This window comes from Nilaparvata lugens, chromosome 13 (genome assembly GCF_014356525.2).
Source record: "Nilaparvata lugens isolate BPH chromosome 13, ASM1435652v1, whole genome shotgun sequence".
NCBI lineage: Eukaryota > Metazoa > Arthropoda > Insecta > Hemiptera > Delphacidae > Nilaparvata > Nilaparvata lugens.
In genome coordinates, this window is record NC_052516.1 from 2,648,025 (window position 1) to 2,653,520 (window position 5,496).

The 5,496-nt window shown below is 35.6% G+C and overlaps 1 non-coding gene across 1 annotated transcript; it reads left to right on the forward strand.

The window, feature by feature from the left end:
- The first annotated feature begins 518 nt into the window (after nucleotides 1–518).
- Nucleotides 519–590, forward strand: Trnag-ucc. The gene has a single exon. It is a non-coding gene; the product is annotated as a tRNA-Gly (tRNA).
- Nucleotides 591–5,496: the final 4,906 nt, after the last annotated feature.

Genomic DNA, 5,496 nt, shown 5'->3' on the forward strand with positions numbered 1-5,496 from the left:
AAGTACTGTATCATATTGTGTATCAAATCACATCAATTACTGTATCATATTGTGTATCATATCACAACAAGTACTGTATCATATTGTTTATCAAATCACATCAATTACTGTATCATAATGTGTATCATATCACAACAAGTGTCGAATCATATTGTGTATCGTATCACATCAAGTACTGTATTATATTGTGTATCAAATCACATCAAGTACTGTATCATATATGGTGTTGCATATCACATCAAGTGTAGTATTTTATTGTGTATCATATCACATCAAGTACTGTATCATATTGTGTATCGTATCACAATCAAATGTCGTATCATATTGTGTATCATATCACAGTATGTATCGTATCCTATCTCTCCTCAAAATTACGTGCTTCTTACTAATGAAGCACTGGGTGCTTCGAAGCCATGAAGCCATCGCATGACTCGGTGCTCAAACTGTTTATCCTCTCATCCTTTCTCCACTGAGTCAGTAATGTTATGCTTCATTAATAATAAATATTGTTTATAAGTGCGATGGTGGTGTAATGGTGAGCATAGTTGCCTTCCAAGCAGTTGATCCGGGTTCGATTCCCGGCCATCGCACAACATTTTTGGTCATGAGAACTACCTGCCTGCTAGTTATGGAGTAAAGTTAATTTTACTAGTAGTTCTGTGAACAGTAGACCTCGCGCAGTTATAAACCACAGCCTCAATCAATCAATCAATCAATTTATTTAGCCTGGCGATACAGTAGTAGATAAGGCTACGTCACAAAATATTTTATAAAATTACGATACATAATAAAATTATAATTATTAGGTCAAAATACATAATAAAATCAATAATAAAAAAGTAAATCCTCCTCTTATCAAGTGAATCCTGTCTGTATGTCGTGTCGGCGAGATATCGGTGTGGCTGTTGGGGTTGGTGTATCAAAAAAAGCTAACATCAAAAGCTAATCTCCTTCAAGACATACTGGCAACAGGTCAGCCCGAGTTCAAAGCAGAGAAAGGTCGAGAGACAATACTATGTTATTTTTAGCCCAGTCAATGAAGGTCCAAAAAAGCAGTTTCGATCCGAAAATTAAATAAAAGCTGAATATCCCACCATCGATAGAACCCTTCCAGAGGGTCATTCTCCCAAAAGTCCCAAGAAATCCCCTTGGAGCTTTCCGTCCCAGCCCCCTAACACATGAAAAATGCAGGTAACATGGGAAATCAATTATCTCTGTAACTATTTATCGGAAACAGTTCTATTATATGCCACTCGATTCATCACATTATGGACTACAATATTAGCTTTATCCATTTTTTCAATAAAATAGACAGTTTTCTTGATAAAATAATATATATGTGAAAATTTAAGGGGTTTGTGATATGATTCTTTTGTTTTCTTCGATTAACTTCGAAGCAAGTGGTTTTAAAGAAAAATCAGCCAAATAATTATAGTAGCCACTCTAATTGCAAATCCATTGATGTATATTGTTATGTATTTGCGATTCGATTTGACGCCGTGGAAGGGGAAATAGTCGACGCGGTACGGCGCGGCTGACTCTCTTAGCCATAGTAAACAGCAAACAGGAGATCAATTATCTCTGTAACCATTAATCGGAAAAAATCTATCATATGTCATTCGATTCGTTAAATTAAGGACTACAATATAAGCCGTATTCATTTGCTTAAGAAATCGAACAGTTTCCTTGATAATATATTATATATGTAAAAATTTAGGGGTTTTTCGATTTGATTTTTTGTTTTCTCCGATTAACTTGGAAGCAAGTGATTTTAAAGAAAATTGAGACTCAACTCATTTTATATAAACAATAGGCGGTTTCAGCTGAAAACTGCTTTGATATGTATTGTAATTGATATACAAATGTTCACAAATTTTGAAACATCGAAACTTTTTTCAAAACATCCAAACTTCCATCTTCAAAAGGAGCGCTGATGTTTTTATTTCAATAATAATTGAGAACTTGCAAACATTTTGAACTAATTTATTATCAGAGACATCGTAGTCTTTCCGTATCCAATCCACCATCATCCCTTATTCTCTCGCTCTCAACTCGCTTTCTCCGATTAACTTGAAGCAAGTGATTTTTAGAAAATTGAGACTCAACTCATTTTATATAAACAATAGGCGGTTTCAGCTGAAAACTGCTTTGATATGTATTGTAATTGATATACAAATGTTCACAAATTTTGAAACATCGAAACTTTTTTCAAAACATCCAAACTTCCATCTTCAAAAGGAGCGCTGATGTTTTTATTTCAATAATAATTGAGAACTTGCAAACATTTTGAACTAATTTATTATCAGAGACATCGTAGTCTTTCCGTATCCAATCCACCATCATCCCTTACTCTCTCGCTCTCAACCTTGAGAAATATCTCTCTCTCTGTCACTCCCATTTTCTATCTTTCTCCTCAGAGCAGTAAGTACAAAACTCTGTTGAGGATGAGAAAGAGAATGGTTTTGAGATGGAAAACTAAGGTTGAGTATTCCAGCAGAGACGAGAGAATAATAATTTATAAGTTTGGGTCCCGCTTCAAAGTTTTGAACCGGGAAAATGACAGGAAGATGTAGAAGTAGAAGAAGAAGATGTGGAAGAAGAAATAGGAGGAGAAGAAGAAGTAGAAGAAGAAGTAGAAGAAGAAGAAGTAGAAGAAGAAGAAGAAGGAGATGTAGAAGAAGAAGAAGGAGAAGAAGAAGAAGAAGAAAACACAAAGAAGGAAGACAAGAAGTGGGAAAAGGAGACGAAGGAAGAGGCTCAGATGGAGTAGATGAGGGAAAAGATGGAGGTGAAGAAGAAGATGATGAAGAAGAGGAAGAAGAAGAAGAAGAAGAAGCTGAATAAGAAGAAGACGACTACTTGGAAGTAGTTTAGCTTGTGTCTGTCGTAGGAAAACTTTTGGGCCCAAAGAGACAGCACAGTCAAGGTTTGTCAGAGAGGAAGTGAAAGAGAGCGAGAGAGTATGAAGAAGATGGATAAAGTGAGAGAGTGAATAGTCCAAGATGAATAGATGGAGAGAGAGATTGTGAAGGGAGAGAGAGTGAGAAAGAAGAAGATGTATAAAGTGAGAGAGTGAATAGTCCAAGATGAATAGATGAAGAGAGAGATTGTGGAAGAGAGAGAGAGAGAGAGTGAGTGAGAAGTGTGTCTTGTAGGAGGGTTGTCATGGTTACTATCAGTTGACTCCAGATATCTTGCTCCACCCCATGCGATCAATCTATTCAGCAGCTCAGGCAACAGAGGCACAAACCTCCTTGGGGTTGTTTTTTCTTTTCTTCCTTATCATTCTTCCTTTTCCTCTTCCTTATCCTCTTCATCTTATCCTTCTTCCTCTACTTCTTTTCCTTCCATCTTATCCTTTCCATATCCGATCGAGATTTAATCTACAATCATCTATACTTTGATCATCAAATCTTCACATTTTTTACTTTCCTTGCCTATTACCATAGGTAAGGAAAGTATTGCTTTCCGAAAAAAATTAAGGTACACCAATTTCTAAATTATATACGTTTCAAGGTCCCCTGAGTCCAAAAAAGTGGTTTTGGGTATTGGTCTGTGTGTGTGTGTGTGTGTGTGTGGTGTGTGTGTGTGGTGTGTGTGTGTGTGTGTGTGGTGTGTGTGTGTGTGTATGAGTGTATGTGCGTCTGTGTACACGATATCTCATCTCCAATTAACCGATTGACTTGAAATTTAAAATTTGAGGTCTGATACCATGAGGATCCGACATAAGAAATTCAATAAAATTTCAATTCAAGATGGCGGAAAAAAATGGCGGATGATTACTAAAAAAAAACATGTTTTTCTCGAAAACGGCTCTAACGAATTTCTTCAAATTTATACCATGGATAGCTATTTATAAGCCCATTCCAACTGACATGTCTCATTTATGGGAAAATTTCGGAGATCTAATATTCTTGAGAAAAATGGCGGAAATGCTAAAAAACCATGTTTTTCACAATTTTTCTCAAAAACGGCTCTAACGATTTTCTTCAAATTTATACCATGGATAGCGCTATCATAAGCCCTATCAACTGACATAAGTCTCATTTCTGAGAAATTTCAGAGCTCCGTAATTTCTTGAGATAAATGGCGGATAACGACTAAAAAACCTGTTTTTCACGGTTTACTCGAAACGGCTTTTAACAATTTTCTCAATTTATACCATGGATTCATAGCCCTATCAACTGACTTGAGGTCCATTTCTGGGAAAATTGCAGGAGCTCCGTAATATTCTTGATAAAAATGGCAGATAATTAATAAAAAACTGTTTTTCACGATTTTCTCAAAAATTACTTGACCGATTTTTTTCAATTCATACCCGTATAGTTATTTATCAGCTCTATCAACTGGCATGAGTCTCCTTACTGGGAAAACTAATGGGGGGTCCACCCCATCCTTGAGAATGGACTTTGTAACCTCCTTCTCATGCATGAGGTAGGTAGAGAATTTTATAAAAAGTACACATAGTCGAGATATTTCATCTGTAGAACAGCTGTTTTGACGAATTTTAAATAAATAATCGAATTTCACAGTTTACACAAAGGAAAAATAACTCTGAGAACAATTATTATATATGTACATATACAGAAGTCTGATTGTAGTTTCAAATATGTTGCCGCCAATCGTCATTATGTTATTCCCCTGAATTATTGTCGTTTAAGAATGGGGACTACAGTTCAATTAGCAAGGAAAGTTGTGTGAGTGTATCACACCAGATTTTTTAGTTCCATCTCGTCATCATCTTCAACTTCTTCTTCTCGTTTTTTCTCTTCTTCTCATTCTTCTTCTTCCTCTCCCTTATCCTCTTCATATTCTTCGTCTCCCTTCGCATCTTATCATCCTTCCCACATCCGACCGAGATATCGTTTTCAATCTTCTACTATATTTGATCATCGCATATTTACATCTTTTAGTTCCATCTCGTCATCATCTTCAACTTCTTCTTCTCGTTCTTTTTCTTCTTATTATTCTTCTTCTTCCTCTTCCCTATCCTCTCCATCTTCTCCTTGTTCCTTCCATCCTATCCTTTCCAAATCCGACCGAGATATCGTTTACAATCCACTTCTATATTTGATCATCGAATCTTCAAATCTTTCTTCTCCTCCTTCTTCTTTTCTTCCCATCCATAACCTTTCATTACTTCGGATCTTCTGCTTTCCATTGCGTTTTCTCAATCTGTTCAAGATTTCCATGATTTATTTATATTATAACTGTCCATCAAATCTACGCATGTATTCTCGCATCTCATCTCACCTTATCTTGAAATTTTTGAGTGTTGTCAACCAAGAGAATTTTCCATCCTCTCCATCTCTTTCTGTTATCTGCTATAGATATCCCAACTATATTTATTTTTTATTCATTATTGTATAAAAAAATATAATCATATATAAAACTCTCTTTGGAGAGAAAACTAGGCTGAGCCTGTACTATTTCTCTCCAACAATATTGATAAATTGTTAATATTGTTCATTATAATGTTTTCCTTGTTTCCACTCT